Source organism: Mus musculus, chromosome 8 (assembly GCF_000001635.26).
Source record: "Mus musculus strain C57BL/6J chromosome 8, GRCm38.p6 C57BL/6J".
In the NCBI taxonomy this organism is placed as follows: domain Eukaryota; kingdom Metazoa; phylum Chordata; class Mammalia; order Rodentia; family Muridae; genus Mus; species Mus musculus.
Window position 1 is genome coordinate 82,187,630 of NC_000074.6, and position 23,018 is coordinate 82,210,647.

The 23,018-nt window shown below is 40.3% G+C and overlaps 1 long non-coding RNA gene and 1 pseudogene across 2 annotated transcripts; both read right to left on the bottom strand.

The window, feature by feature from the left end:
* Nucleotides 1-2,995: 2,995 nt before the first annotated feature.
* Gm38590 lies at nt 2,996-19,733 on the bottom strand. Of its 2 annotated transcripts, XR_878977.1 has the most exons (7): nt 19,634-19,733; nt 15,945-16,109; nt 13,522-13,553; nt 12,987-13,029; nt 4,680-4,805; nt 3,820-3,982; nt 2,996-3,131 (listed from the first exon to the last, which is right to left on the bottom strand). It is a non-coding gene; the product is annotated as a predicted gene, 38590 (long non-coding RNA). The 2 variants fall into 2 exon arrangements; XR_878976.1 differs by lacking the exons at nt 12,987-13,029; nt 13,522-13,553.
* On the bottom strand, nt 17,790-17,921 carry Gm51610 (annotated as a pseudogene).
* Nucleotides 19,734-23,018: the final 3,285 nt, after the last annotated feature.

Below are 23,018 nucleotides of genomic sequence, written 5' to 3' on the forward strand. Positions count from 1 at the left end.
GGACAGAAAAGATAGCAGTTATGCACCCTAGAGAGGCACACAGGACTCTCACTGAAACTATCTGGCCCAGCCCCTACCCTCTCTACAAACACCTGCCCCCATGCCTTCAGAACAACTTTAGGCCAGCTGTCTTCAGAAGGCAATTTTCTGCTGGTTCTGAGGTGTATGCTCTTATAGATAGCAGGATATTTTTAGACAATAGCAGTTCCATTTGAGGAATTTCATGCCTGTGTATAAGTGCCTGCTCAGAGGATACCTTAGTCGGTACTATTCAACAGAAACAGTCTCCAGGACTGAAATGCTCACAGGTAAATGGGAGGAGACAATTGGTTTAGAATATGATGGGGGGGGGGACTTTCTGAGCTCCTGGGGAGGAGGCTGCTGCCAACACAAAGATAAAAACATCGATTCAGTTTAGCCCTTCCTCAGAAAAGATGGCACAGCAAAAGAGACACACGAAAGCCACTTCTGGATTTCTGTCCTCCCCAACAAGTGACACTTGGTTTTCATAGTCAGCTTCACTGGGTTTAGAGTTGACTATGTGATACATAGCTGAATGGCTCTGTAAGGGCATTTTTAGACAGACTTTACTGAGTATTGACGACTCACCAGGAAGCTGAGTTTCAGAATCTCACAGGGTCCCAGATTGAATAAAGGAAAGGAATAGAAAGCAGGCCAAGTCCCCAACGTTCATCTCTATGACAGTATCACTGCCAACCCTCTCCACCATGATGAACTGAGATGCCATTCTGAGGGCTGAAGGTAAAATCTTAAAGTTAAAAAGTGATATGTTATGTTTCAGACATTAAGTTGGGTGGCTAAGGTAGGGAGGAACCTGTGAGGATTTGGGGAGGGGGAAAACATGATCAAAATATACTGTATAAAAACTTTAAATAAAAATATCTTAAAAATGTAAATAAATGAAAGTGACACAATAGGTGTCAAGTCAAGGAGTGGACTTATGATACTCAAGCTTCATCATCAAGTCGCCTGTACTTAGGATTTATACAGCCGGACAAGTCCATGAGGCAGGGTTTCAGAGTGGCTTATTTGACGAACAAAATGTACCTAAATGAGGGTAATACTAACCCATGAGCTGAGGTTCTCAGCTAAATAAAAAGGAGAAAGAAAATGAGCTGAGCACTTGCGTTCATCTCTCCTTGTTTTCTGCTCACAGAGACAATATTGCCAGTTGACATTACTCTTCCTTTCCAGGTCTTCCAAACATATTGGACCACACTCCCTCAAGCCATAAGCAAATCCTTCCCTCCTTAAATTATTTCTCCAGGAATTGTGTTACAATAACTAGAAAAATAGCAAACAGCAATTTATGTAGTTATACATGGAATTAAAATGTAGCATTTATAGGAACTTTCCTACCAATCATCATAGCAGATTGTGGGTTGCAGGAAGATACCTAGATTGGCTTGCAAAGCAGCTAAACTGACATGAAGACTTTCAGTATTTCATATTTCCCATCTGCTTTTCCTCCTCAGAAAGGAGTATTGCATCACGTGACACCCGTACATGCTGGGATTAGGCTGTCGTACAGATTATTGCTGAAGATTTTAAGATTTATCTTATGTCCCAGCTTTGGTGAGAGGGGGATTAGAGCTGTTTTGAGTTTCAGAATCCTGTTGGAATAATAATTTGGAGGGGGAGGGGAGGAAAGGTAGCTTAGTGGTTAAAGTTACTCAGTGGTTAAAATCATGTACTGTTTTGCCAGAACTAAGTGTGGTTCACAGCACCCATATTAGGCAGCTTATGAACTCTAACCCTAACCTGTAACTCCAGATAGATTCAGCACTATCTTCTTATCTTGGTAAGCATTACAGCATCACAAACACATACACACAAGTAATTGAAAGATCACAAATAGAATATTGTTTAAAACCTTATAGATACTGGGTCAAGAATTTCTGAGGACACAGAAAGTTGAGACTATATCTACCTCAAGACCCAGGTGTTATGATGAATCCAGGCCAAGGTGTGCCCCTTAGTAATTGCACCATGCAACAGATCTGGTATAAAGGGGGTTTATTTGATGGAAGCAAGGGGAATGAGGATCTGGAAAAATGGTAGATTCAGACAAGTGGATATGTAGACAGATAGACAGATGGCAGCAGAGTCATGAGGGTAGAGAAGGGGAAGGAGACAGACAAAGATAGAAAGGGGGAGAGACACCAGCCAGGAACACATGGGAATGAGAGTCAAGGCTGCAGCCTTTTTATATGAAACCCACACCTGAAGCACCTGGAACTGACAGGTGATGATGATATAAGCTATTGCTAGGTCCCTGAGAGGAGCCTAGTGGAATTTCCTGTAAATTAACACCAACTACACCACTCTACGGCATATACCCAAAGGTGACTTTATTCTACTGCAAGTACACTTGCTGGAGCATGTTCATTTCTGTTCCATTCATAAGAGCCAGGAATTGGAAACAACCTAGATATCCCTCAACTGAGCAATGGATAAAGAAAACACAGTCCATTTCCACAATAGAGTAATACTTGACTACTAAAAAACTGCTGTTAAATTTGCAGGCAAATGGTAGAAATTAGAAAAAAAATCCTGAATTAGCTGCAACCTAGCTGCAAACATTTGATCTATAATCTGTTCTGCCTGCAAAATATGCTAGGATAATGACATAAGGGTTACTCCACTAGATGAAACTCATACATGACACTGCTTGGGTGACCAAGAATCACAGACGAAATAGCATAGAAATCTGGGGTAAAAGCAAGCACTAGTCGTCTAAAAAAGGTAACAATGAAATGACTCCTCACAATATTGTGCTATACTCGTAGACCAGTGCCTTATTCAGAAAGCATAGAGAAGCTTCCTCCTGTAGCAGATGGGAACAAATACAGAGACCCACAACTAGACATTAAACACACACACACACACACACACGAGAGAGAGAGAGAGAGAGAGAGAGAGAGAGAGAGAGAGAGAGAGAGAGAGAGAGATACACACACACACACACACTGAGAGAGAGAAGGGAGAAAGAGGTAGAGGAAGGGGAGCATGAAACACTCAACTTTAAATGGATTGTCTCCATCAAATCTCTTCACTCAGAGTGTTGCCGTCCAAAGCCATGGATGAACTGGGTCTACCTGAAAGGGGGGCTGGAAGTGAAAAAGAATGTGGTGTGAGAGAAGGATGAAGCCAAGACAAAGTTTCTGATCAAGGCTCAAAGTTTAGTATCCAGCACTGTATGCATGTATGTATGTATGTATGTATGTATGTATGTATGTATGTATCTATTCATTTATTTATGGTTTTTTGAGACAGGGTTTCTCTATGTAGCACTGGCTGTCCTGGAACTTACTTTGTAGACCAGGCTGGCCTTGACCTCAGAAATCCACCTGCCTCTGCCTCCCAAGTGCTGGGATTAAAGGCGTGAGACACCACCGCCCAGCTCAGCACTGTACTTATAAAGGGAGAGCCCACAGACCCATCCTTCTTTTCAGCTGGATTGTTTCAAAGTAAGGTCAGCTGGCAGTCTACTGTATTTCCTACAAATACAAATGCAAATGCAGCAAGGCTTGAGGATGTGAAACCATTGGGGCAAGCACTCAAGATCTGTTTAGCCTACTCAAGGCTGAGGAAAGTGCACAATTCCCCTTTTTTGTTTTTTAAAGATGAGCTGGACAGGGACACAAGATTTACTTGTTTTCTATAATCCTGGCTAGGGTAAAGGATGCCTGTCTTAGGCCAGTGTCTATATTGCTCCTTCTTACCCATCAGGGAGACAAACATAGCATTGATGCATATCTCTGTCTTAGGTCAATAGGCACTGAAGAACACTCTTACCCATCTCTGACTACCAGCCTTCTATAGCACACTCTTTTCCATTCAGACCAAAGCCATGAAGGACATATGAATATGCACTCAATGCATTTCTTCAAGTTGCTAGATAACTGTCATGGTGAATAGCTGAGCTTGTTGAAAGTGATCCCGTGTGAAGGCAACCAATCTGTTTAAATACAAGGTCTAAAAGTTAAAAGCAACAAAATTATAATTAATGGTCCAAGCAGTGTAGAAATTAAAGATGTAAGCCTTGTTCGCATCTGCTACAGGAGGAAGCTTCTATGTGCTTTCTGAATAAGGCACTGGAAGTAGAGAATCAGGATTTAAATCATGCCTGATTCTAACCTTTTTCTCTTTTCCTTTTGGCTAGTTCTTGAACTTTAGCCATAGAATCCTTTACTATTCCTGAATGATTGATGTAAAGGTAACGTTCTTCATGGAGGGCTGTACATAGTCCTTCTTGTTAAAGGAATAAAAGATTAGGAGCTTAAACACATGCACTAACACTTGTCTGAAATCCAGGTCTTGTCCAATTTTATTACACTGCAAATATAACTTCATAAAGAGCTATAACTAAATTCCAACTATGTTTCTGAAAATGTTCAGAACCAGCCTTCCAAATGAAGACTGTCATTTCCTTTTTTCCAATATAGGATTGATTTCTAGACCAGTCCATGACTGAGTCAGAACAACTGGTCACATTAAAGGAAAGAGAAGAGTCATTATAACTTTTCCTTTCTATTGGTTTTTCTAAGTCAGTTTCCACAGTCTCCATGTTTTCTGTTCCACAAGGTCAAAAGCTTGAAGCAAGGTAGCTTGTCCAATCTGGAATATAGGCAAGCAAAGGTGGGTCAAGAACATACGTCCAATACAGCTTTCCTGTCACATTGTCAGGACACTCAGCAAGTTCACGGGTTAGCATCATTCTTTGTACCAGCAACAGCACGTCCCACCAATCACTCTGGCAGTTAGCATGCTCCTGCAGCATCCTGCGGATAAAACACAAACATGCTCTCTTACCCATATTAAATACCTGATCAGGATGTAAGTGAATCCTTTTATTTCACCTAGGCATAAGTATGCCTAATTGTAGGGTGCCATAGACACTCAGTAGAGAGTTTCTTGGCATCCATATTTTAAAATGTTCCAAGTAAAAAGCATGTTTTAAGTAAGGTAGTGTACTGGGATATAATTCCCCTTTTTTGGTTTTTTTTTTTTTTTTATGAACATATTGTTTCCAAGTTCCATGGGCCTGTTCCACAATACCTTGTCCTTTAGGATAATAAGGAATCTCAGTAATATTAATTTAATATTAATTATTATTAAATTATCTACAAAAGATCTCAAATGCTTGACTGTAATAGTCAGTTCCATTATCTGTTTTAATTTGATTGGGAACAACCAGCATAGAAAAATAATGTAGGCAATGACTAATTAAATTTTTAGTTGCTTCTCCTGTTAAAGCAGTTGCAACTAAAAAGCCTAAAAAGGTGTCAATAGTCACATGTACATATTTTAATTTTGCAAAATCAGAAATATGAGTACCATCTATTTGCAATTGTTGCATCCACTCTCAACCAGCAAGGAAGACACAACATGGTCGGATTCTTCTCAACAGCCTTTATTGCAGGAACGCCTTGATGCTGCTACAGGGATCCTGGGCACCCAGGGAGGTCTGCTTATATACTCTCAGCCCCTATCCACTCACAGCAGGCCACGCCACCTCACCAAGCACGAAGCTTCAGCCAATCAGGGCAGCAGGGGCATGTCTCCACCAAATATGGACTTGTTTACACCGCCAGCATCATGGTATACCTGTGCAGCTCTCATGATAGTTGTGGCTTATTTTCAGGTGTATGAGGAAGTCAGGTGCAAGTCATAAGACTTAGCTGCAGTTCTGGGCGCCATCTTGGGACTGCTGCCACACCCGCTCCTCACATGCAATAATTGATTCATATATAAGTCCTCAATGATTGACAGCATTATGTGGTACAGGTAGAAATTGAGGACAAGTCTTTACAAATTGACTTTCACATTTTCTAGAAATACCAAATTATTGTCCAAAGCTATTACTATTTTGATGATGTAAAGAATGAGATTGTATGGCCAAATGTTCCTGTATAAGCTATAATCTGCCTGGTATACAAATCTGCTGTGGCATTGCCCAGGGGTCCAGGAAATCCAGTATGAGCTCTTAAATGTCCTATAAAGTTAAAGAACAGTATGTTCTCTTAAATTAAGTTGAATTTGTATAAATAACTGTGAATTTTAAGAATTAGCAATATATTAAAAAAGAAAAAACTTCAAGCAATTGTAGACCATGAGCTATCAGTATACAAATATAATATCCAAATATATTGGCTCTTAGTATACAAATTAAAAGCTTGATTTTTTTCAACATTTCAAAAACAGTGACTACAGCACATAATTCAATTATTTGTGCTGAAGTGTAGAGAAACTCAAGAGAAGAAGAGGTAGGAAAGGGCTGGGAGGGGTATATTGGGGAACTGTATGCAGGATGTATTGTATAAGAAAAGAACTTATTTTTAATAAAGGAGGAAAATTAATTTAAAATTCCTGAGGGTCTGGAGGATATGTCAACTTCCTGAGATGTGGTTACCGAACTTCTCTTTACTCAGGTGTGGTGAGCTTCTCCATTTGAACACAAGGGGATAAAAATATTTGTAAGGTCATTTGGAGTCTTATATGTATGTATATGTAAGCAATTGAGTATATATATTTATATGGTATATAAATGTATTCTAAAATATTCCATGTGTACATATATGTGCAAATGTGTGTGCATACATTGATGTATAGCATATATACTTACATACTTATACAAAATATGTTGAACATAAGCCCCATGCATACACATCCATCTATGCATTCATTCTAGTGTAAAACACACCATTTTTTTCTAGACTGTGGTATTGTTAGTGATATTTTCTGATATTTTGTTTGTTTTTTGTTTTTTAACTTGTTTGTTTGTTTGTTTTGTTTTTTCAATATAGGTTTTTTTCTCTCTCTCTCTGTAGCCCTGGCTGTCCTTGAACTTACTCTGTAGACAAGGCTGGCCTTGATCTCACAGATATGTATCTGCTTCTACCTCCCAGCTCCTGGGATTAAAGGCATGTGCCACCACTTCTAGACTTCTGGTTTTTCTATATTTCCTTTCACCTGGTACTTTAGTAAGATAGAACATGTTCCAGTGAGCAAAGCCATGGATTTCCATAGCCTATGTGCTGCTTCCATCTCTTTCCCACGTGTAGCTCTGTTTTAGTCACAAGATAAAATTAAAAAATACAAAGAACTCATTTAAATGTATTTATGTGACTCGTTTATTTTGTTTAAATTTGGCCACTGGTGTATCATATAACCTACTTGAGGGCAGTGCTTATATCTTAATTTGGGGTTAGCATCCTATGTACATAACAGTTATCAAATAGCAAATCCCCAACTCTTCACTGATATCAAGAGTCTACCTGATAAAAATATGTTTCCAGGTAACCGAGTTATAAATCTTTGAACCAATTACAGAAAACCAGAGGACAACAACACCAGATGCAAAGCAATGAAGTCATTTCATGCAATGGTCATGCAGTTCATCATCAAGAAGGTGATCATGTAAAACTTCAAATAAATCATATTCCTTGTAACAGCTGATTCGGTTAGACCAGTCTTGGGTGAACTACTTTTGCTACAAGGAAAAATAAAGAGAGCTTGTTTGAAATCAAGGCCAGGCAAAGTGATTACAGATTCTCTTTGTAAGACTGTCATGTGCTTCGTGCTTGCTCGGAGGAAGAAACAGAATTTCCTGCTCAATCAACAGCTCCTGTTGCCTTGCCAGCTGGGAGAAGACTTAACACAGAGTGCAGATGTGAACTCTTTATACTTATTTTTAGTACAGCAAGCACCAGAGGAGTGTAATATCTCACATCTCTGTGAGGCTCCCTCAGCAGTTGACATGAGCCTGTGTGCACAGTTCTGATCCTGCTCGGAGATATTCTGATTCAATTGACCCAATAGGCAATTGAGCATCCTCGGAAAAACATTATGATGAAAAAAATACTTCTGAATATGATGTGTTGCATTTCCCCTGTGAGATGGTTGTAGACTCCTCTTTAACTCTAGGTATTCAGAATGTTCAAGTGCAGGCACACATAATCTAAGGGAGTATTATGAATTGCAAGGCTATGCTGGATAACTATATAACTAGTTCTTCAGAGTCCCTTTCTAATTACTTAGCACACAGAAAACATTCAGCATGTAAGAGAGTGTGCTGATTATTATGTCACAATCGTTGGGGTCATCATTGCCCCCTGCTTGGGCAATATACTTGTTTGTCTTCATCATACACTGTGGAGGGACAGAGATCTAGAACTTTGTCCTGATAACTACTCCTGGATTCTAGAGTCACTCTGGCATTGTAGCTTTGTGTGTCTTTTAATATTACTGATAAACCCTTTCACTACTAGTTTTATGTTCAACCTAGGAGCAGTAAAAGTGATGCTCAAACTGTAAGGAGTGGGTCCTCCCCTGCCTTTCCTACCTATAAACCATGCTGGTAAAGTTACATTTCCTGTTGGTGGTGAGAGAGTAGGGGAGCTATCCAAGCAGTCATTTATGTGATGAAATATAAGTACATTGTTGAGTAAAATACTGCTCTGGGAAGTTGAATACATCTATGATGTTTAAGGAAGCCTGCTGCCTAAAAGAGCTTCTCTTGTTAACATAACATAAATCATTTCAGTGCTGCTGAAGAAAATTAAGGACAAAATGTTCATATGAAATAACAGAGAGAGAAATTCTCATTCATCTCAGACATATGGGAATTGTCCAGGTATCTTCATAAGCTATGGAAAACTTGTGGTGCCTTTTGCCAGGGTTTTAGTGCTCCCTCCACAAGACTATTAACATTAAGTAGAGTACAATTTACATTAAAATCGATGCAGCTTTTTATATGTCTGTGTAGGGGTGTGCATGTGGTTATGTGCACAAACACATTAAGATCACAGGAAGAGGCAGGTTTTCTGTTTACATTTACATGTGACCCAGATAGTTCTTAAGTGAAGGCATGAGGGGATAAGAGAGAAAGAGCAACCGTGGGAGTTCAGGGTACAAGAGTTACACACTATTATTCTATCATGAAACTCTTCCAGGATGTCCTTGCCAGGCTCTCGCCCTGTTCCAGTTGCCAAGGTAGAAAAATCCTGCTTAATTTTTCAATATAATGAGACTCATTTGGCTTCCGGACAACCTCCAACTTGGCCTTCATTAACAAGGACAATGACATACTGGCCTCTGCTACTCTTTTTCCCTTCCATTTATTCAGAACTCAAGTAGAGAGGAAATAAATGCACCAGCTTATTGAAAGGGAGGAAGAGACTAGAGACATGGTTCACTGGGTTAAATGCTTAGCACACACAGGGACTTAAGTGTCAGACCCAGAACCCACCAGATAAAGGTGGGATATGAGGCTCATATTGTAATTTCAGATGGGTACAGGCAGATCCCTGGACTCACTGGCTAGCCTAAGTGTCTATTGTAGTTCATGTTTCAATAAAACATGGTGGGTGGCAATTGAGGAATAGTGCTGGAGGTTAGCTTCAAGTCTAGATCTCACACACACACATACATACATACATACACACAAACAGGCAGACACACTCACAGACACAAAAACATATGGAAAAGAAAACACACAAAGGATATTTTCTCTAATCGTCTGTAAATATCTTTCAATCTTTATTACAAATATATCCTTCAAATAACCTGGAAACACCTCGAGAGTGGTTGAAAGAGATAATTAAGCCCAGCTGCTAGCACATACCTGTAATGCCAGCATTCTACAGGATGGGGTCAGAGGATAACTACCTGAAGCCAAGTCTGGAATAATTAAGGGATATTCTGTTTCAAGAAACCAAAATCCAAAATAAAACAAATGTATGCGTAAATCATGATTATTTACAACCAATAAATGCTGGCTGGTTCTAGCACAACCATCAGGGGGCTCAAGTATAGTTCCTCTGCTTGTCCTTTAGCTGGCTGTCTAGGCTAATTTTGAGCCCTGGTACCTCAGTGAGGATAGCAAGTGTTTGCAAAATCACAGTGTATGAGAACTGACTAGAAAAGGTGTAAGGGGCAAAGAGATTAAAGCAGGAAGTGAACAAACCCAGGCTTGCCTACGATACTGTTCAGTAGTTGCTTACAACCCAAAGGATGTATTCAGAGGAAGTGTGTAAAAAGAGGATGGTCCCTCCAGGCCATGATGAGTGGAAAGGGGTCACGGGCTAAGCTGGATAAGCCTGGTCCTTCCATGGCCAAGGCATGGGGCAGGAGGCATTTTCTTTTTCTCTTTATTCTTTTTATTTTTTTTAAGTTAATTAATTATTTTTTTAAAAAAGCTATTTACATTTCAAGTGTTATCCCCTTACCCAGTTTCCCCCACTCTTGGAAACCCCCTAACTGCTCCCCTTCCCCCTGCTTCTATGAGGGTGTTCCCCCACCCACCCACCCACCCACCCACACCTGCCTCCCCACCCTCAATTCCCCTATACTGGGGCATCTATTGAGCTTTCATAGGACAAAGGACTTCTCCTACCATTGATGCCTGACAAGGCCATCCTCTGCTACATATGCAGCTGGAGACCTGTATACTATGAGTTTGGTTGCTTAGTCCCTGGGAGCTCTGGGGAACTCTGGTTGGTTAATATTGTTGCTCTTCCTATGTGGTTGCAAACCCCTTCAGCTCCTTCAGTCCTTTCTCTAACTCCTCCATCGGGGACCCCACACTCAGGGGTTGACTGCAAGCATCCGACTCTTTATTTATAAGGCTTTGGCAGGGACTCTCAGGAGACAGCTATATCAGGCTCCTTTCAGCAAGCATTTCTTAATATGACCATGATGAGCTTGTCAGTAGTTGACACAAAGCAGCCATGTGACATCTATCGACTGTCCTTCAAATGCTAGAGTTAGTTGGCAGGTGGGTAACAGTGATGTCAAGATGACCACTCCTGCTAGGCTGTATCCCTCTGAGAATTGTGAATGGTTGGATAACTCTCTTTCCATGTGTACCTTCTGCCTGACTATGTAGAACTCCTTTGCACAGGAAAACTCAGGAATCTCATGACATATTACATCACTGTACAACATACAGATCTCATAGGGTTAGACTTCTCAATGGTTACTGGCTTCTCCAAGCATGTTGAACTTCTCTAGTAATAACTGGATTCCCAAAGCAAATGTGTCTCAAGAGATAACAAAATAACATTTATTCATGACCTAGACTTGGAAGCCCTGACACATAAACATGATTTTTGTGCTTCTGTGCATAAACATGATTTTTGTGCTTCTATGGTCAATCTAGATTCAGTATGTGAGGGGTTAATGTCGGCAAAATTCCAGGAGCCTTGGTACATTGAAAATGTGAGAGTGTGGAGGATTAACCACTGCTCATTACATTGGAAACGTGGATGTTTGCATAAGAAGCTTCATTTATTTGAAGGCTTATTAGGGAAAAGTATAATTTGTTCACTTTAATTTGTAATGCTTGTCAGTGAAAGCAGGAATTTATCCATCAATCTTATTATAATTAAGTTCTGACTAAATACTGATTATGACTTCCTTGAACCTATCATAATCTGTTCAATAAATTTGAGTGCTTTCTTTTTATCATTTTGAAAACTATCTGCTTTGTATTATTTTCTTATTTAAAATAAACTCTAATGTGTAATTTTAAAATATAAGTCATAATATGTTTCCTCTACCATGGGAAATACCTCAAAATATAAACCAATTGTTTGTGCAAAAAGGAAACAGTCAAAAACAAGCCTGGGATGCTTTATAAAATGCTAGAGTCAGGCCATCGTGTGACTTTCCTAGATAGACATATAGAAATGTCAGTTCACTTCATATAGGACAGAAATAGACCTCAGAAATGCTTTCAAGGTCAGCTCAGAGAGGCAGTGAGTTTATGTGGGTCCCTGTAAACATCTGGGTCAGAGGTTACATTCAGGAAAATGGATTGAGAGGAAGGCAACCATGACTTTGAAGAGTCCCATCATCATGTGAATGATGATTTGTGATCTGCATCCATGGACTCACACCTTCAGCCACCCTTGGCTGTTCTCTAGCAGCCTCGAGTTCATAGCTGCAGAACTGAGAGTGGTAAATAAAATCTCAGGTGAGCATGTGGTGACCTTGCCTTTCAGGTGAGAATATTAACAATTCCAGTACCTTAACTGTGAGGATGCTAGAGTAATCTCTACTCCATTATGGCATTGTTATACCCACAGGAAACAGCCACATCACAAAACAGGCAAGTGGAAAGAGCAATTTGAAGGGATGAGTGCATAGGACATCCTTCCATGAGAAAGTGGACTTCCTGGAGTCTCTGTCTGTCATGTGGAATGGGTATTCAGAACAGGATTCAGTTTATGTGTGGTAAGAAAAGACAAGGCTTTATGAAGCAACTGAGGGTTAGTAAAAATGGCTAAGGTGAGTACCACATTTTTAAGCATCAGAATCTTTTGTGAGAGTATATGTGTCGTCGTATTATGCAGAGAAACGAACAAAGCACCAAATATTGAGTAGCTTTTCATATAGAAACATTTCTAGTTGTTTAAAGCATGGATTTCTGATTGATGGCTACCTCTTCTCCAAGCAGATATTAAGAAGCCCACTATCCTTGAATCTTAAAATTCTGTCAGCTTGATCATGGGGCTTTCAAGGTCACCATGCGGATCTGCACACAGCAACCAAAACAAGGAACCAAATGAAACAATTATGAGATTTTCCCAAGCCAGGGATAAAACTGACATGCAGACTTTAATCATACTCTATGAGACAGAATCAGGAGTGTGGCTGAAGAAAGCTGGGCAATGAGAAAAGAGCTAGCAGCATGCCTGCTAAGCAGATGACAGGGTCCACAAGCACATGACCAATCTCTGCTAAATTCAGGAAGTAAAATTAGGCCAAGGCTTGATGCTGAGTAATATCGTATGCTGGAGCCTAATGCCCAATGGGATATAGTTAAGAGGAAAATCAAGCAGACTTATTAGTCATAAAGACTCTATCCTTATAAATGATAGAAAAGGTTGAAGGGAATTCTTTGTGCCTCCCGCAAGTAAGAAATACAACAGCAGAGTGAGTACTTAACTAGTACTTACCACTCTCCAAATCTGATAAAGCATTGACAATGGACTCCAAAGTCTACAGAGGTATGAAGAAAAAAAGTCCATGGGTATTATTTCATAGCACCCCCTATATAATACGACAAAAATTAAAAAAAAAACAATTTCCTTCTCTTACTATCCCCACCTATCTGTGTGTGTGTGTGTCTGCGTGTGTGCTCGTTTGCGTCTATGTGTATGCCACCATAAATGTGTGGAGTGGAGGTCAGAGGACAACTTGGGGCTGTGCTCTTCTCTCACCATGCGGGTCCCAAGGATCAAACACAGGTTCTTCCTTGGGGTTTTTACCAGAGCCTTCACCTGCTGATCAATATTTTGACCCTTGTTTCCTCCTTTCCTGCAAGCTAGAGTAGTCCTGCACTGGTGGAAAGGTTGAATCAATAAGGAGACTTGCAGTCTTTGGACTTCAGACTATAAATGCCATGAAGACATGCTGTATCTATAAAATCTAATCTGGATTAGAATCACCTCAAAACCCCTGTGAAGAATGTCAAAGGATTTCCAGGATTACCTGGAAGGTTTAGGCTGAGTCAACAAGTGTCGCTGAAAAAGAACACACTTTGGTAATGTTATAAGTAACTACAAATGGTTGCTCAGAGAGGCAGTGTGGTGCCCCAGGAAAGTAGATATTGGTCACTGCTGTTTCTCTTAAGGAAATTACTTAATCTACTCAACCATGGCAATTACCCCTTTGAATGTAGACACACTTGATAACTTTATCTATGTTATATGTCTACCTCACTTCTGGCAGCCACCTTGATGTAGCTATCAATGAGGAAAGAAATGTTTTGTTTAGGTAAATCTCCAACCCAACAGGCAGGCCCCTCTTGAAAAAGTGGAATTAGCATCAAAATACAAACAGCACCAGGGCAACCCACAACAATCTTCTACTTCATTCCCTCAGCCTTCACAGCTTACCTTTTCTCTAGATTATCTTTTAATAGTCCCTACCTGTGCATACTTCCTTCAAAGCATAGAAATATTTGCATCTTCATGTGTCACGAAAATAATCTCCCTTTAACTGCAGCTGAAAATTGTACTCAGGAAGCACCAGCAATGTCAAAGCAACCAGAGTCAGATCAACAAGCATCTCCCACCCCAGACAAAGTGAAAGAAGACATTGCTGAAAACTCTTTTGCAAGGCATCTGCAGGTGTATGGATTCCTAAAATAAAACAGTGATATGGAGAGTCCTTTTCGGTATGGGACATCTAGAAATCCAGCTGTTTGTTTCAGTGCTCATCTGATTCATTTCCAAGGAAGTGTGACTCTGCAGAGATTCACAAAGGGAAAATGGTTGCTTAATTACCCAGAAGAATTTCCTAGAAATGCCTCAGTAACAACTCACCTTCCTTTGCTCGTGATCTGTGAATAACACAAGAATTGAAAATGAAAATAAAACTGAAAAATTTACAGTGAGCTCTCTGGTCACAATGAGGCACAGCTTTGAAATCATTATGTAAATAAATTAGCCCTTTCTCCACCCACTCCCGAGGCAGTCATCATTTTTATAGCTTAGTTTGCTACTCCATAAGACTTGAGAGTAAAGTGTAATTTAATTATTGTCTTTACTTCATCATGTGTGAACAATTCAGCTACTGGGAATAAATGCCAGAAACCATCTATTTGATCTGTTAGCTACTCACGCCCTCACCACCCCCAGCCTCAGGTGTGGATGGATCACTTTCCTTAGTGACAGCCTCATGCTGTAAAAATAAATAAATAATGGGTTAGGACTTGGATATCTGTGATTCTTGCATACCCTCGCTCCCCAGTTATGATTTGCTCACAAGTAAAGCATTCTGTGTCTCTGTATCTCGCCTATAAAGTGCAGAGGATTGCAGCTCAGAGAGTCACCTAATTCTGTTAATCTTCAATTCTGTTTTGTACTGCTAAGGGGAATATTACTATGAGTAATAGTAATTGAAAGGTAGATCAGGTGTCGGTCTCAGGCTAGGGGGTAGCTGGTGATGTCTGTAATAAAGTGTTCACTTATCTCAAACCTCTGAGCTTCACCCAGCAAAACACACACACACACACACACACACACACACACACACACACACACACACACTCAGCATTAAAAAAACAATGTAAATAAATAATTCTCAATGAACTTACTATTGAAGAAAAGCAAAATAAATAAATAAAATCATAAAATTACTGATCAGAAGTCAGGGTTAAAAAAAATCAATGTATTTATCATGGGGTGGAAATAAAGTCTGAAACTGTAAGTACATTAGTCAAAAAAGGTAGCGTCTGAGTTAGCCTTGGATAGATATGATAATTATATTAACTACATAGATTTTGGAGTGGGCCAACTCAAGAGTCCTGGATCTGGGCCTAGGTGGTAGCTAAGCATGGGTAGGAGGCAGGGCCAGCTTTCTTGCCTTCATACCATCAGGCTTCCTCACTTGCACCCATGCCTCTAGCCCCTGCTATTCTGTCAAGTCAGGTCATGAGGCCCACTTTCTCAAGTACTGGAGCCTGCAAGGGACTGAATCAGCTCTCCCAAGTGCTACTGCTGGTAAGAGGTGAAGCTAGTTCTTCAAAGTGATTCAGCTGGTGAGGAACAAAAGCTGCTCACCTGCTCTTTTGAGCCTGGGGCTAGCCCTTCCAACTGCCACAGTCCTAAGGGTTGTTGGGGTGAAGGCATCACCTCTATACCCACACTACCACGTGGAAAAACAGTGACAGGGCCAGATCTCCTGTGCCTCTTCTGCCAGGGTCAGCTCTGCTGTTCTGTCCAGGTGCAGGGCCCACTCTTCCAAGTTCTGTTCTGGTAAGGGCAGGGCTAGCTCTCCCATTGCATGATCCTGTAAGCAGCTTTCCTGTTCCTGTTCCACACCCAAACCCTCACAGCTGGCTCACCCATACCCAGATACCAGACTAGGGCCAGCTCTACTGTGCTGCCTGGGCATGGTACAGGGCCTACCTGCTCTCCCAAGTTCTGATGCTGATAAGAAGTGGTACCAACTTGAAGTGGAAATTTCTGGTCTCCTTAAAGACCCAGTTGTGATGTTTTTCTGGAAACTCTTAAGACATTTTGCGAAGCAGACACGTTGGAAGATATTTTGCTGATGATATTTTGGTTGGTGGGCTATAAGGGAGGTTGAAGCATTTTTTAAATAATTTTATTAGGTATTTTCCTCATTTACATTTCCAATGCTATCCCAAAAGTCCTCCATACCCTTTCCCCCACTCCCCTACCCACCCACTCCCACTTTTTGGCCCTGGCATTCCCCTGTACTGGGGCATATAAAGTTTGTGTGTCCAATGGGCCTCTCTTTCCAGTGATTGCTGACTAGGCCATCTTTTGATACATATGCAGCTAGAGTCAAGAGCTCTGGGGTACTGGTTAGTTCATATTGTTGTTCCACCTATAGGGCTGCAGATCCCTTTAGCTCCTTGGGTACTTTCTCTAGCTCCTCCATTGGGGGATCTGTGATCCATCCACTAGCTGACTGTGAGCATCCACTTCTGTATTTGCTAGGCCCCGGCAGAGTCTCACAAGAGACAGCTATATCTGGGTCCTTTCAGCAAAATCTTGCTAGTGTGTGCAATGGTGTCAGCGTTTGGAAGCTGATTATGGGATGGATCCCTGGATATGGCAGTCTTTAGATGGTCCATCCTTTCATCACAGCTCCAAACTTTGCCCCAGATGCCCCTCAACAGAGGAATGGATACAGAAAATGTGGTACATTCACACAATGGAGTACTACTCAGCTATTAAAAACAATGAATTTATGAAATGCCTAGGCAAATGGATGGACCTAGAGGGCATCATCCTGAGTGAGGTAACCCAATCACAAAGGAACTCACACAATATGTACTCACTGATAAGTAGATATTAGCCCAGAAACTTAGGATACCCAAGATATAAGATACAATTTGCTAAAGGCATGAAACTCAAGAAGAACGAAGACCAAAGTGTGGACTCTTTGCCCCTTCTTAGAATTGGGAACAAAACACCCATGGAAGGAGTTACAGAGGTTGAAGCATTTAAGAAACCTTATTGAAGTAGATTTTGAAAAATATAAACCTATACCAACTCTCCAAAATGATGCAGCCAGTGAAAGGGTGGAGCCAGTTCTGCAAAGCCTCTGGACATCCATGGGACCCCTTCACCCCTGCAGCAGCTGTCCTGACCTAGGGACATGTTCTCTAGTGGTAATGTGAGCCATGGACATGCCAATCAACATCTGCTGCTGCTGCTGCTGCTGCTGCTGCTGCTGCTGCTGCTGCTGCTGCTGCCACCGCCGCCTAGCAATGGACTCAGATATGTTTCTGGGTGGCAGCTCTGCCTGAGACCTCACCATGGCCCCAGGTGACAGGGCTGACCACTCGCAACAGGCTACTCCTTTCCACCTTGAGTCTCCACTTCTATCTCCTTCATAATGCTCAAGCTGCTCCACTTCTCTTGCTCTTCCATCTGACCACCACACATACACACTGTGGTTGCTCCTGTGGCAGGCTAGCCTTGTGGCTGGTGGGGCCCTGGATAACATCCTCAGTACATAGCCCTCCTGTGCTCTGTGTTGGAGGGCAGGTCTATAGGCAGTGTGTTGGTCTCTGTCTTTCTTCCTCCTCCCTTGCTGGGCTGCATGGTGGTAGGCCCAGCTCTGTGTATCTATAACCTAACCTGTGCCAGGAGATGAAGAGCAGGTCTGTGGGCATATTGCCTCTGCCTCTACAGGGTGGCATGGTGGAGCACAAGTCTCTGTCTTTCTTCCTTCTTCCACAATACACTGCCTGGGTTAGACTTGATTTAATTTCATACTTATGTATCCTAGGTATAAAACAGCTTTGGCCACCAAGCCAGGCATCAAGCTAGAACGAACACAACTGTACAATCCCTGACTGATATAACAACACCACCAGCAAGGTGTCTCTTTATCCATGGCCAGGGGGCAAGTTCCCTCTTTTAAAAATGATAGTTTTTCATTTGTTCCCTCAAGGCTTACTATGAATACAATCTTTGTTTCTAAAAGCCTATTTTAAAATTATCAGTATATTTTAATAGTAGATTCTTCTCACATTGTTCATCTGCCTTTCTAAGTTCATGGTAACTCTTTGGGTAAAACAGACCAACCACAAAATCTAACTCTACTAGGAGTTGTCCATTGTCCCCATCCCCACCCCATGTTTCCCCTTTATCAGGTGAGAGTATAGGTATGAGAACACCTTGCAGGGTCTTTCCAAACACACCACATAGTGCTCAGTTGTGCTTTTGAGCTATATATCTAAATCAAGGGAAGTAGTACTCAAGACTGCTCCTTTAGCCTTGTTTTAAAACTAAGCCCTCAATCTCTCCCTCCAGGGTCTACTTACAACATTTATAGAGGGATCCACATACATTCTTTCTCCAGAGGAACCACAAATTCGTTTCCTTGAATATACTCAGAGTGGCATAAAACAAACCATCATGTATTTGTATCTAGGCTGAAGTGATCAGGACAAGAATGCAAACTAATGTCCAGTGTGCACACAAGTACTTTATTTTATTCCAGGATGAGTTTTAATATTTCCTAGGAATCTTGTGACTTTTAGTAAAGACAGCTTCCTCTAAATGAAGAAAGCACTTGTCACTTTTCTCATGACCTATCAGAAACAAGGTGACCTGCCTCAAGACAAATGAATATTTAACAATAAGTGATAGCAGCATTGCCTCTCTTACTGTGAGCTAATGAGGTCACCTGAAAGATGTCCCTCCATCACGAGCTTCATTTCACATGTCAGTGCAATGTCAGCTTCTCTGTGAAGAAAGCTGAACTAGAAACATTTTTTTCTAGAGTTTCATATATATAAAGTGATAAAGGCAAGCAAATCACATACTTAATAGATATCATGCCTTAAATGCAGAAACTCCAAATTCCTCTGAAAGCAATAACTCAAGGTCCAAGCATTGTAGTAAACATGTTTGTGTGATCATGTATGTATGTATGAATTTATATGTATGTATATATGTATTTATTTATATGTGTGTATGTATATGTATATATACACATACATATATGTGTATATTCTAATTTTCACAAACATATTTAAGATATAGTTAATCCTATTTCTAATTGCTGAAAAACTAGAATTCAGAATATTTTAGGTTTTCTACTTTTGACTGGCAGTGATATTTAAAGAAGGGGTTATATGCAGGACCACCTGATTCTAAAACCATTTGGTGTTTTGTCCTTTGCAGTCCACAGCCAATGACACCAGTTACATGTCTTTGTAGCACCTGTACACTTTTCTAGCACTCCATGACCACAGAGGAGACTAGTCTTGTCTAGATTAGGAATTGGTTTAAAAGCTCTTATAATTGAAGCAATGTCATAGAAAGCCTTATGGTATGTTTCATTTTCTTTAGTTACCTCAAAGGGGTGAAAGGGGTAATGCCACAAACTAAGGTTCTATATTTGACTGATTTCTAAATTAGTTTCATATTTCCCAGTCTGAGCAATTTCTCTATCAGCTTAGACCTAAGCATCAGAAACAGAGCCAGGATTCATATTGCTGTGTAGTTACTCTGTTCACCCACTGTCTTAGCTGCAGTTCTATTGTTATGAAGAGAAACTATAGCCAAGGCATCTCTTATAAAAAGAACTATGTAATTAAGGTCTTGCTTACAGTTTCAGAGTTAGCCCATAGTCATTGAGGGAAGCAGATAGACATGACATTGGAGTGTTAGATGAGACCTTTACATCAGGATTTGCATGTAGGAGGTAGAGCAGAGGAGAGAGAGAGAGAGAGAGAGAGAGAGAGAGAGAGAGAGAGAGAGAGAGAGAGAGAGAGAGAGAGGAGAGAGAGAGGAGAGAGAGAGAGAGACTCCAAGCCCACCTCCATTGACATTCATGACACATCTCCAACAATGAAACATTCTCTCTTAAAAGGACACACCCTTTAATTCTTACCAAACAATACCACTAACTGGGGATCAAGCATTCAACATGTGAGCCTATGAGGAAGGGCCATTCTCCTTCAAACTACCACACCATGAACATCAAAGGTTTGATTCATGCTGCTGCGGGTTTCTCTATTTGCACTTATCTATACCTTCATTTGACACTCTTGCTGAGGTTCTATTCTGTTCAATGTATGCAGTGTTCCATACATTTTCTAGATTCTTGGTGTGAATCAATAAAATAAAATATAGCAATATCTCTAACAAACTTAAAATTTCAATGTCCTTTTATAAGATTGAGTTCATAATTATGGAGCGCTTTAAAGACTCAGGATAATGGCAAGACTGAATAGGAATGTAAGCAAGATATATGAGCATGTGACCAGCTGCATTTCTATCTGCACTAAGGGCAGTATTAAAATGTATTAAAGTATTAGTATATGCAATAATTAATGTTAAGCAATGAGGGCAGGAAAAAGACTACAAAGACTTGAATTTATCTGAAATCCTCTACCCTCCCCATATCACTTCTTAGACTACTCTATAAATTCATGTAAGATATGAAGTTAAAATCACAGTAACTTCCTTCAAGAAAGAGATAACATGGAATATTAGTGGCCTGAGTGAGACAGAAAAGGGAAGTGTAAAGACTGACATTGGCCTGACACATGCTCCAAGACACCTAGCATCAGAACAACCTGAAACAATGTCCTGTGTGGCATGCAGGCCATTACCTGGTGGTAGGGAAGTCGAGGAAAGAGGGCCCAATGCTGTATGTGAGGCATTGCTAAGCTAGCAATACAGTCAAATGAGGCTCAAGCAGGAGACCATGGCGTAACTCAATCTCTCTGAGACTCTGAGCAATATTTAACCTGTAACAACGGCACTGAAGCAACTTCCTACAGTTCTGCTCATGTGTATCAAAAATCCCCAGCCAGTGCTTCTCAAACTTCACCATTCTCTGGGTTTTTTCATATTTCTTTCCTCACCTTTGGCAAAATCCTACTTAAGGAAAGCCAAAGCTGGTTTTAAGTAGGAGAGAAAAAATATTTTTTTTTTAAATCAAGTTTTGAAACAAAGAAGTTAGGCATATCATAAAATAATCACTTACTTTTATTTTTATTTACTGGTATCATTGTGTGTATATGAGGCATATTCAGAATTGTGCATGTGCCCATGGCAATGCATGTATATAGAAGTGAAAAAACTACCGGAGGATCCAGCAATACCTCTCCTGGGCATATATCCAGAAGACACTAAACAGGGACACACTGAAACTAACAGAAGTGATAAAACAAATGGATCTGACAGATATCTACAGAACATTTTATCCTAAAACAAAAGGATATACCTTCTTCTCAGCACCTCATGGTACCTTCTCCAAAATTGACCACATAATAGGTCACAAAACAGGCCTCAACAGATTCAAATATATTGAAATTGTCCCATGTATCCTATCAGATCACCATGCACTAAGGCTGATCTTCAATAACAAAAAAAAAATAATAGAACCCAACACTCACGTGGAAACTGAACAACACTCTTCTCAATGATACCTTGGTCAAGGAAGGAAGAAAGAAAGAAATTAAAGACTTTTAAGAGTTTAATGAAAATGAAGCCACAATGTACCCAAACCTTTGGGACACAATGAAAGCATTTCTAAGAGGGAAACTCATAGCTCTGAGTGCCTCCAAGAAGAAACGGGAGAGAGCACATACTACCAGCTTGACAACACATCTAAAAGCTCTAGAAAAAAAGGAAGCAAATTCACCCAAGAGGAGTAGACGGCAGGAAATAATCAAACTCAGGGGTGAAATCAACCAAGTGGAAACAAGAAGAACTATTCAAAGAATTAACCAAACAAGGAGTTGGTTCTTTGAGAAAATCAACAAGATAGATAAACCATTAGCTAGACTCACTAGAGGGCACAAGGACAAAATCCTAATTAACAAAATCAGAACTGAAAAGGGAGACATAACAACAGATCCTGAAGAAATCCAAAACACCATCAGATCTTTCTACAAAAGGCTATACTCAACAAAACTGGAAAACCTGGACGAAATGGACAAATTTCTGGACAGATACCAGGTACCAAAGTTGAATCAGGATCAAGTTGACCTTCTAAACAGTCCCATATCCCCTAAAGAAATAGAAGCAGTTATAAATAGTCTCCCAGCCAAAAAAAGCCCAGGACCAGATGGGTTTAGTGCAGAGTTCTATCAGACCTTCAAAGAAGATCTAATTCCAGTTCTGCACAAACTTTTTCACAAGATAGAAGTAGAAGGTACTCTACCCAACTCATTTTATGAAGCCACTATTACTCTGATACCTAAACCACAGAAAGATCCTACAAAGATAGAGAACTTCAGACCAATTTCTCTTATGAATATCGATGCAAAACTCCTCAATAAAATTCTCGCTAACCTAATCCAAGAACACATTAAAGCAATCATCCATCCTGACCAAGTAGGTTTTATTCCAGGGATGCAGGGATGGTTTAATATACGAAAATCCATCAATGTAATCCATTATATAAACAAACTCAAAGACAAAAACCACATGATCATCTCATTAGATGCAGAAAAAGCATTTGACAAGATCCAACACCCATTCATGATAAAAGTTCTGGAAAGATCGGGAATTCAAGGCCCATACCTAAACTAGATAAAAGCAATCTACAGCAAACCAGTAGCCAACATCAAAGTAAATGGAGAGAAGCTGGAAACAATCCCACTAAAATCAGGGACTAGACAAGGCTGCCCACTTTCTCCCTACCTTTTCAACATAGTACTTGAAGAATTAGCCAGAGCAATTCGACAACAAAAGGAGATCAAGGGGATACAAATTGGAAAAGAGGAAGTCAAAATATCACTTTTTGCAGATGATATGATAGTATATATAAGTGACCCCAAAAATTCCACCAGAGAACTCCTAAACCTGATAAACAGCTTCGTTGAAGTAGCTGGATATAAAATAAACTCAAACAAGTCAATGGCCTTTCTCTATACAAAGAATAAACAGGCTGAGAAAGAAATTAGGGAAAAAACACCCTTCTCAATAGTCACAAATAATATAAAATATCTCGGTGTGACTCTAACTAAGGAAGTGAAA